This window comes from Phalaenopsis equestris, unplaced genomic scaffold (genome assembly GCF_001263595.1).
Source record: "Phalaenopsis equestris unplaced genomic scaffold, ASM126359v1 Scaffold000002, whole genome shotgun sequence".
Classification (NCBI taxonomy): Eukaryota; Viridiplantae; Streptophyta; class Magnoliopsida; order Asparagales; family Orchidaceae; genus Phalaenopsis; species Phalaenopsis equestris.
This window is the reverse complement of record NW_018164444.1, coordinates 72,408,585-72,420,306: the sequence shown is the minus strand read 5'-3', so window position 1 is coordinate 72,420,306 and position 11,722 is coordinate 72,408,585. Positions and strand designations below refer to the sequence as shown.

The 11,722-nt window shown below is 32.8% G+C and overlaps 1 pseudogene; it reads right to left on the bottom strand.

Moving 5' to 3' along the window:
- Positions 1 to 6,594: 6,594 nt before the first annotated feature.
- LOC110030119 lies at positions 6,595 to 11,293 on the bottom strand (annotated as a pseudogene).
- Positions 11,294 to 11,722: the final 429 nt, after the last annotated feature.

Sequence of the window (11,722 nt, the reverse complement as noted above, 5' to 3'; positions counted from 1 at the left end):
CGCGATGTCTATCTTGCCTATGTATTTCTGTCAAGCGGGACTCTGTTCGGACAAATGTGGGACCCGGCCCGGGCCGTTAGACCGGTTCGGAAACCTGAACCGGTCCAGGTGTATGCCGACGTGGCGGCTCTCCTGAAGGGCGGTAACGGGGCCCACGTCCCGGGAGTCATCAACCCCACGCAGCTCGCTCGGTGGCTGCAGAGTTGAGGAAGCTTATACTGCTCCGGAGGAACATCGCAACACAGGTAAGTGAAACGTGGCATTGTGAGCGCATGAAGCAGCAGTGAAGGCAGGGAAGATTACGAGAGAAAAACTGTGAATTTTAATTTCTCTATTAGCTATATTTTCTTTGTTAATCTGTTTCTTTGTTAATCTGTGAGATTTAATTACATAATTAATCACACTTTTGTCGGGATTATTCGCTTAATGAATTAATTAACTTTTTGATAGTGCATACTGATCATGCAGCGGTTCTCATTAGAAGAAGTCGTCAATAGTATTTAATATCAAATTGGAACTCGAAATTTAATTACTTAGGGTCTGTTTGGGTAGCTGCAACTTATTGAATAATCTGTTTGATAAGTTGATTAAAAATAATTTGTTGATAAACTACCTGCATACCACACAATTTGGTGGTCAAAGAGACTTTGGTGAACTGGCTCTTCTGTCGGGTTTGGTCCATTGTGGGATTGGCTCACACATTGAGTCGTCTTTCCTGTCGCGGATGACTTGGTTGCTCTCGTCTAATTTATGGTTGGACTGCTTACACTTGGATCATCCGGTCATCTTCTTGTCCACCTTTCAGCTCAGTCAGTTTTGGCCTAGTTGGCTCGGCTCGTTCGGTTGGGTGGGTTTCCCGATTTTCTTGCATTTGCTTTGGCTTCATCGTACTTTTCTCTTATGAACCGTTAGATCTATTTAAGATTAATGTTGACATCTTTTTGTTGTACAATATAAAAGAAAACTCATTTAGTATACTCATAATGGTACTTAAGGGTGGATTATTATCTCCTACTACGCTGTTGAAAAAAAAAAATAATTTTTTATTGAAAAAATATTTTGAAGAACACCCAAAATTTGACAAAATTTAGCATTCTGACGCACCTTCAATGATTTTTATTTGGGGATAAAATCTCATCAGAAATAAATATTTTCGATTCCTATAAAATTATTTGAATAAGCTTTTTGGCTCATTTTTTGTATGAAATTCGTCAAAAATTACCCCCCTCGATATGTATGTTGACCCAATAATTAAATAAAAAAAATAAATATTTGATAATTTTAATACTCGCTCTAAAAATAAAGCTTGTTCTGTCCCTGTTTCTCATATTGCATTGCTCCACAATAAAAAAATTTTGAGTTCTAGGATGACCCACTTAAAAACCCTTCTTTTCTATATTTCTAATGTTATATACTTATGAGGTGCTCTTATTTATTCTATTGTGATTATTGAGCCACATATAATAAATTATAAAATTACTAAACCCTACTTTTAGGAGGCTTTTTAAATTTACATCAACATTATCAAATGTTATTTCTTTTTTTTTATTTTTATTTTTTCTTCATTAGATTGTATAAAAATATAGTTAGAAGCATTATATTGATCAATGCCAATAGGCAAACTCACATCCTCCCTTCATGTGATGTCTAAAATGACTTGTTTGATATGCAACTAAAATAAGGACATTTCAACTATGTTAATCATGTTTTTCAAGCTAATGGTGGTCTATACTTTAGGTTCTATCTTGCAAATAATAAATGTAATATTTGTAGAGCAAGGGCTCTTGACATACCCTTAAGACTTCTAGAGCTATTTTGGACAGTTCATATTGTGTATTTATATTTTTTAGGAGAATATATTTTCAACTTATATTTAAAATCAAATATGGATTATCAACTATGTCAATCGGTTTTTCAGCTAATCAAAATAATTCAATGTGTAATTGTAAGTATATAGATCAAATCTTCTCATAAATTAAAGCAAATAAAATTATAGTGTTAATAATTTCAGATGTACAATAGTAACTCAACTATAATAAGCATAATTGAGCTACAATAAATGTAGTTGTTCATGAATGTTATGGTGGGTGACTATAATAGCAACAATTAGCTGCAGAGATTGTAGTTGGAAGTTGTAATATTGTAAGTCAGCTAAAGAGGCCGTAGTTGGTAATTGTAATATTGTTAGCTAGTCAAACATGCCATAATTGGAAGTTATAATAGTATTAGTTGGTCACATAGGCTGTAGTTAGTGAATGAATATTATTAGCAGGCCATATAGACCACCATTGGTTACTACAATAGTGTTAGTTTGTCATAGAGGTCGTCATACTCATATGTTTGGAACGATAACCGTATTCTGGTTGTGATGGTCATAAATAGCAGTGGTCGATGACTAGTGATCAGCGGCTATTAAGGCTAGAAATTATTGTCGGATCTTCAATACAAGTTTTTTAAATTACAATCATATTTGGGATACAATGTATGTAAACAAAAGGTTGACAACGACAAGCATGTTCTTCTAGTGGCCGATGAGAGGTGGTAGAAGGTAGATAGCATCTACGAATACTAGAAGTTATTGTTGGGTTTTTAGTACATAACCTGCTCTAAAATTCCTCTTCCACTATTTTGTATTTAAATTAAATAATCTCATGACAATTGTATTTAAATTAAAAAAGATATAGATATGTAAAATAGATAGTAAGACAATTTTTAGAATTATCTTGTATGATCAAATAGACAGTAAAAACTATCAAATGTTTTTATATGATTTACTCTATGTTAAACAAGTATGTATATTGTTTCTTTTTATTATTATAATGTTACTATAGTTTAAAAGTATGAGCATTCACTGGCTGTTGTGACTCATTTTATTTTAAATTAACATTTCAAGTTAGTCATCTAATTATATGTGAGCAATAGAAGATGAAATGTTTATACAACCAAAAATAAGATAAATATTTTTTGAAAATTTATATTATTTTATATAGTGGCTCTTTCGTTTATTTTTCATTTTAAGAATAGTGACTAAATATTGAATTATTTTTCTTGAGCAGTGGTGATTTAAACTTAGATATAAAACATATATAACATGTTATTATATAAATAATAAACATAATTTTTTTTTATTTCGACCTAAAACGAGCTGAACACGATAAAACAAAAGGTTATTCGTGTTTGACTCGTTTATAATTCGACCTTAAAAAATTTATTCGTATTTGATTAGTTTAGGAAAAGATCTAAACACGAGCTACTTAATGAGTCGAATATGAGTGATTCACAATCGTCCTTTTCTGACAACCCTATCTACTACTACTAAAATTACATTTCACTCAATTTTAGATGTACTCAAACAAAGCTTTTAGACTTTAAAGTAGATCTCCACAATTCAAGTTTTTTTCTGATCTCTCTCTCTCTCTCTAATCTTATCCACAAGATGAATATCATCAGCGAAAAACATACGTCAAGGCACACCTAAAACAAAATAAAATGGGCTTAAAGTTGATCCCTCATATAATACTTTGTCAATCCTTCTTGTGTTGGAAGACAAAAGATAATTCATGTTTGAAAACATTGTTATAAATTAATATTTAATTTGACCAATTTTATAAAAGTTTTTAAAAAAATGACAATAAAAAATTGTTTTAATAAAAAAATTAAATTAATCAAATAAAAATGAATTTGATTTTTATTTTTTTATTTTTAATGGAAGTGGCTTACAGCTATAGCTACACCGACAGCCATATCCATTTATTAGGAAAGGTAGTTTTCCTGTCAGCTTCCGCGTCGGGGAAAAAATTTGCGTACGTAAGACGTACTCAGCGCTGCATGACTTGATTATATAGAGGGTACAATCGCAAAATTGCAAAAAGCCCCGTGCGAGAATACCTATTTACATATAATGTTTTGTAAATATAAAATGTTGTCTTAAAATTTAAAGAATAGTAGCCATCTGCCTGCCCCCAATTTGCACAAATTCTTTAAAATTCGGGAATGTTCTGTATGTTTTACATGTGTACCTATATAATTACGTTATAGCGCTCAAAACTAGGGCCGTCAATTTGGCTCGTTGTTCGTGAACAGCTCGTGTTCGGCTCGAACAAATACACTTTTTGAGCTCGAAATATAAACGAGCCGAACATGCTCGCTCGTTTACACCCCTAGATGCGACCCTACGAGCTTTATGAAGTATCGACATCCCATTTTTATATAACCTTTTATATAACAATATATTACATATATTATTTATATAATACTATATTATATATATTTATGTCTAAGTTTAAAGCATAACACCTCATGTGGCAATGTCTTCTTTTGTATATATTTGATTCAGGTTCGAATCCCTCACTTTACATCTATTTTTCTCAATTTTAGTTTAACGGACCAATTTTGAGCCGAACACAAGCCCAACACGAACACAAATATTTAAATCGAGCTGAACACGAACACATTGTTCACGAGCCGATTTCAAACACGAGCTATTTCGAACGAGCCGAACACGAGCCAAGCTTGAGCTCGCTCAAGCTCGGCTCAAAACATTGCACAAATGTAACACACTTTTCAATCCAATTTTTCAAAATTTTAATCAAAATATTAAAATGACATGAGAAATGCATCGGTCCAATATTTTAAAAAGAATTATACAGGTGCTAGTTTTATAAATAATAATATTTCAAGTGCTATGTATATAATTGTCTTGAATCATTTGCTTCAAATGATAATTATATGAGAAATATTTTGAAACATAATCAAATTATTTTTCTCAAATTTATAAATGGGCACAAATTTAATTCAATCGGGACGGATGATCGAACCTTAGATCATGAAGTTCGGATGTTAGATATGTAAATATATAAGATTTTTTGTGGAGTGCCCGTAACCTTAAATATTTTGTTACAAAACTACTATATATTTACATATCTAGCGCCCGAACTTCAATTTTTACATATATGTCACCTTATATGATGCATGGAAAGATGCTCTTCAATTTTTTTCAATTTTTAAGAGGTTAGTTATAATGATATTTTTATGTGAGGACAAATATTTGAGTATTATGTATGTAAATATGAAAGTTAAGGTGTTAGATATATAAATATATAAAATTGTATGGTATATATGTAAATGTCCCCAATATTTTATTAGTAGCTTCCTGCGCATTTTCTGTCCGGACTCCTGACGTAGTTCTACGCGCCTTGCAGGTTATTCTTGAATTATTTTCAAGTTATTTTAAATAAACTCGAAATAACCCAAAAATAACTCAAAAATAAAGACCTCGGGTTATTTCTGAGTTATTTCGAGATTATTGAAAATAACATGAAAATAACTCAAAAATAGCCTCCGCGGCACACAGAAAAATTAGGCCCGAGATTGGGTTATGGTCAGCACGATGTCACCTCCCAAAAGAGCCCTTAGGGGTGGTGGGCAGCCCAGGACTTAAATACTGCTTTTCGGCCCTACACCTAGCCGATGTGAGACTATTTGACCGTGGCATTCTCCTCCACCCAATCACGTGACGCCCTCGTCACGGATCGGCTCCCCCGAGGGGCCCCCTCGCGAATACGTAAATACTGCTGTTCGGCCCTACACCTAGCCGATGTTAGACTATTGTGAGACTATTTGTCTGTGACATTCTCCTCCACCCAATCACGTGACGCCCTCGTCACGGATCGGCTCCGCCGAGAGTCCGACTCGACCATGGAGAGTCCACACACCTGACAGGCAGTAATCTGCTCTGATTTCACTTGTCACCTCCCAAAAGAGCCCTTAGAGGTGGTGGGCAGCCCAGAACTTAAATACTGTTTTTCGGCTCTACACCTAGCCGATGTGAGACTATTTATCCGTGACAACGAGCCTAAAATAAACATTATTTACAAGCATTTACATGCATACCACAATTCTTATGTATTTACATCTGTAACACCTAAACTTGCATAACTTACATCCATAGGTTTTAGATCTTTAACATCGTATAAAAAGCACCACCATTAATTACTAACATTTTACAACTGAAATACACCTTTTCACAGATAGATTTATAATGCAAATATCAAACTTTGGATGTTAGATATGTAAATATATAATACATGTGTGGTATGTAGGTAAATTTACGATTATTTATTTAATAAAGGGGGGCCAACGAGCCCCATACACATGCCGCTGCAAGGACAAAGACTTGAAATCTAATTAAAAAAAAAATATTCAGATTTATAAGATTCAGAGTCCGTTTAGCGCGGCAGTGCGGCACCACACTACAGTTTTATCTGTTTGGGCAAACTATAATTTGACAAATTTTTTAAAAAATTGTCGCTGAAATCTGCATTTTCACACCACTCCAGTTAGATGCAGTGACAGCTTTCTAAATGCGATCTGACTTAAAAAAAAAGGTGTAATAATAATTTTTTAAATACGGTGACAGCTTTCTAAATGCGGTCTGACTTATATATATATATATAATAAATTATAATATATATATATATATATAATAACAGTTTTCTAAGTATCAGATTATTACTCAGCAGCTTCACAATTATTTTTTAATAAACTACAGCTGCCTCAAACAAACTCTCAAATTCACAAAACAAGTGAATAGAATTAACAACAATCAAGAGCTTCCCATACTGTATTACCCGAAGAACCATACGACAAACAAAACAATAGAAATAGTACCAGCAATTAACTAACAGATTCATAATTGGCCCAAACATGAAGCAATATAAAACTAAAAAACTGCAAATAAAAGTGTAAACATGCATCTCATACAAATTTTGCATGGGCAGCTCATATTTATACTTGAGAACCAAATGGCAGCTCTCCTCTTTCTTCCACTCTCGAAGTTTAGCTCGCCTTAATAGTAATAACAGCAGCAGCATTTGATCTTGCTTTGAGATTCAGAAACACAGCCCTGATAATAACATATTAACAGACAATAAGTGCAACTTGAATAAATAAGTAAATAGCAACATTAATATTCATTTGATGATGATTTTGGCAGCACATATATTGTTCCAAGTGTCATAGAAACTATAACAAGCTTATTTTGGTGGATGCCTGAAATAATGAGGAAGATATAAGTTATGATTAACAGACCAGCATGAGGCGACGAAGCTATGGAACAGAACGCGAAGCTGTAGAGGCATGTACCGGTAATTAATCCATGAAACTATCGGCCAAAACTGCATGCAAAGAACCAGAAAATTAGGAAGCAGACCAATTTTCATGTTAAAAAGAAAAGTGTAAAGTATTAAAAAAGTCCCCTGATCATTTTGGTCCCAGAGTCTATAAAAGCGTCAATTTAATCGCCAAACATTTTTAATATACGCTGAAAGAGTCATCATTAAGTATAATGTCAACGCTTATTAAGGAAATCAGAGGACTAAATTGGCACTTTTATAGAATCTGGGACTAAAATCCTGCAAAGAATCAAGGGACCATTTCGACGCTTTTGTTAAAAAGAAATTATAAGAATGTAGAAGGATACCCTCCATGCGGTCAACTGGACAGTAGGATAATCATTTTTGATCTTATTCCTGACTAAAAACCAAGGCCTACCTGCAACAATGCATTTGCAATCATTGGATAACTAAAAACAATTATAAAAACATGTGTTTAAGTTTTAGGGACATTTACTCACATCAACCAATTCCTATGTATTTACATATCTAACATTTAAGCTTAACTTTTTACTTAATACCAGACAAATATTTGATATCATATAAAAAATACCACCATTTTAACTTTTAAAATGAAATACACCATTTTCATGCAAAAGTAAGATGATATGTATGTAAAAATTGAAGTTTCGGTGATAGATATGCAAATACATAGGAATTGAGCGGTATATATGTAAATCTTCCTTAAGTTTAAGTTACCATATACTGATTTTCCTAATCCTAAACAAGTCCTAATTAAATGAATAAAAGCCACCAACAGGTTGAGGATGTCCTATGGTACAAAATTCATGTATCAGATGCGAGTTTTAAAGGCTGAAATCTAGCCTCAGTCAAACAAAACCCACATTATCTTCATTATACAAGTCTCCTTGGCCTTACCTCCTTGAGATTCGTTCCATCATCTTTTTCGTTATCGTTAGTTTTTTACCCCGTAGATTCATTTTAATTTTTTGTTCTTTTTTCTTTTCAATTGTCAAACATGAAATAATAGGATCATTGGAGAGGAAACACTATCAAAAAACCAAAAAATTATCAAAACATGAAATAATAGGATCTTAAGAGTGCACAGAGCTCAACTCCAACTCATCTGAATAAATATTTACCCTTTATATAAAATCATAAGTATCATAGAACTGGAAGAACACTAACAGCTAAAATATTAAATTTGTAATTCGCAAAAAAGGTAGAAAATCCACAGAACTAACAACCAGAGTTATGTAAGAAACCAATCAAAAGTAATCATCCCAGTTAATTCCACATACACCAGAATGATGTAAAAAGAATTTCAATGTGTAAGAGCAATGAATCAATAAGAATTAGAAATTTTTAGTGCTTACTATCTTTAAAAAGTTCAAAATTTTGATCAAGTAGTCAACTATCAAAAAAGATATATTTGTATTTGCAGAGTTATATTGATTTTTACGAGGAGTTCTTCTGCTTGTATTTTGACCGTTGTATTACCCGTGTAAAAGTACGTAATTTTAGCTTGCATTAGGTTATAATCAAGAATACAGCACTCCTGCAAAATCCTTAGGTTTTAGAGCCTCCAAACTTTTAATCAAAACAACACCTTCCTGAGATTGCACAACTCTTCATTGCTAGGCTTAAGTTTACATCACATCTTAAAGTCTTGTTAGAATTATGGAACAGTTTTTCCATGTTGCGATCATTCAACATTATTAGGAAGGTTGATAGGTAGATCAAAGGTAACAAAAATAAAAATTGTGCAAAAAAACTATTATAATAAACAGGTTAACAACCCATACAACACTGAACATAAAATCGACCATAATCGTTGAAATAAAGCAAATAATGATGATGAGAACATGAACACCACACATATGTGACCTATAAAATGAAATTATAATGTTTGTGTGAGGAAACTTGTGATATTCTTCTAGAAGTCAGATTGGGATAAACATAACCTAATTCTCAAGGATTAATGAATCAAAAGCAACGACCAGCCGGAACAGTTACGCTAAATTCTAACTTCGAAAATCTTCAGCAGTATTTCAGTAACTGATCACCCTATTCGAGAAGGTAATAATTGAGCTGACATATTAATTGCTAAAAAATAAGAAGGAAGATTTACATATGTACCATTCAATTCTTTTGTATTTACATATCTAACACATAAAATTCAATTTTTACATATATGACGCCTTAACTATGCATGAAAAAGTCTATTTCACTTTTTAAAAGTTAAAATAGTGGCATTTTTTTTTTAATGTGAAATTAAAAGTTTACATGTTGGATATGTAAATACATAAGAGTTAATTGGTGTATTTAAATGGCCCTAATAAAAAGGTTCTAGATAAATAAACCATGCAGAATGAGTTAAGAAAAAAATGAAAACAAGTAATTTGCAATTTAATGATGGCAGTTGGTTAATGAAGTAGTGTTAAGGGACACCAAATAATCTCCTCTTTACCTTCTACCACTAAACCATAGTATATCATGAAAATCATATTGTTCCATGGTGAAGCAGTCAACTGCTCCAGCAACACCTAGAAAACAAAAGCTTACATTAATCAAATAAATAACTCAAATTTATTGATTAAATGAAATATTGATTTTGGGGTTGCAAACTTTAGTCTATTCTGATATAAAAGCAAAATAATTGATAGATTAAAACATACCTTTTTAGCAATGGTAGAGTTCCCTTTCTTTCCCTTGAAAATACGGTCCATAAGTTTATGCAGAAAGTGCCCAAATGGACCCCCATAGGCAAAACCATAAAGCTAAATAATAAACAGTCAATTAGAACTTATAATAAAGAAATTGCTGCGATTTTATACAGCAGAGAAAGATATTGACACGTGGAAGACCGGGTAAACGTAAAGGGTTTCAAAAGCTTTCAAGGATTTTCCTTAAGAAAACAAACATATAAATCAAAGAGATTAATTCTAAATAGAAGAGTAGCAATAGAAAAGCTAAATGCTCCAACTATTAATAAATTGATTGGCAGTATGAAGAGGAACTGTTATCTATCCTCTAGTGCATTTCATATTTGTGTAAAACTGTCAACATAAAGATCATTAGTCTAATTTATAGTTTTCATGGAAGAAAATATACAGAAATAAGAAATTCCAACAAGTAAATATATCAGAAAAAGAACGAATGATGGAATAACCAACATGAACAGATTAAGTTATTAGAGCTCCATTAATACCACTAGTAGATAACATGCAGAGAGTCCAATAAGAGAGGGAAACTGAAGCAGCAAGATTTCGGTTAGCAGATGGAAGGAATGGGTACTAATTGTAGCAGAAAGGATGAATTAAGCATTAACAATTGATGTATTCGAAAAACTCAGTATGCATAATACATCTCTAGGGTTCTGTAGTTTTGGGGCTTCTAGAGTTGACTTTGAAATAAATAATATCAGTGAGAAGAACCACAGAAACCAATCAAGAAACACCATGGTTCATATTCAGTATCTCTTAATCACAATATCAGCTATGCTATGGTGCAAGCTTTGAATCCAACACCATGGCAGAAGAAACAAATCTTACTCCTTATATAAAAAAGACCAAAATTTTGAGATAAAAAACACAAATATTCTCAGCAATCCCAATCTCCAACTAATCATCATTAGACTTATAACAAATAATGGAATTTCCGTAAATAATAAACTGAAAGAATTGAAGTACAACCACTGAAAATTAAAATGAATATCATACCATGATCAGAAGCAGCCTCCTTAGTTGCAGCTTCTTTATGCCGGAGATTTTCTGAGCAACTGCGTCGCTGCATCCAGCCAATATTCCAGATGTAATTGCCTAATATCAAAGCAGGGGAACAGAGAACAATTGGAACTCAAGAGCTTCAGACTCATCCAAGAGGAAAACACGAAACAGTGAGCCGGGAGAAGAAGAAGAAGAAGGAACCTTTGTTCGGAGAGGATGAGGGTAAGAAGCTGCAGCTGCCGAAGGTAACGGTTCCATGATTCGGCTACAAGCTCCGACATTTCTGCAACACCGAAGCCGAATCAAAAGCCTCGCCTTTTTGGAGTTGGTGAGGTAGCGAGGGAAGAAAAGATGGAGATTTGGGAAAAAATGCACGAATGACGGGCGCTTTAAGGATGGGGGTCAATGGCGCAGGCGACCAATTGATCAACAGAAGAGACTACGAAGTTTTAATTTTTTAGTCTTTTTTTTATTATTTTTTTCTTTTTTATATATTTTTAAGGCATTTACATGCATAGCCCTCAATTCTTACTTATTTATATATCTGCCATCCAAATTATTTATATTACTCAAATCTTTCTTTATCACACCAAAAATATTGTTGATTTAACTTTTAAAAGGTAAAATATCATTTTTTATGTATAGGTAAAGTTCATGCATGGGTAAGGTGGCATATATATATATATATAAATTAAAGTTTAGGTCTAGAATGTAAATACAAAAAAATAGATGATGTTTATGTAAATTATTTTATATTATCTTGGGACAAGCCTATCTGGCTTCCACAAAGGAACTCTGACAATTGGACAAGAATATGATCATTGAAAAATTATTTAATAGTTAATTGTCAATTATTTCTCT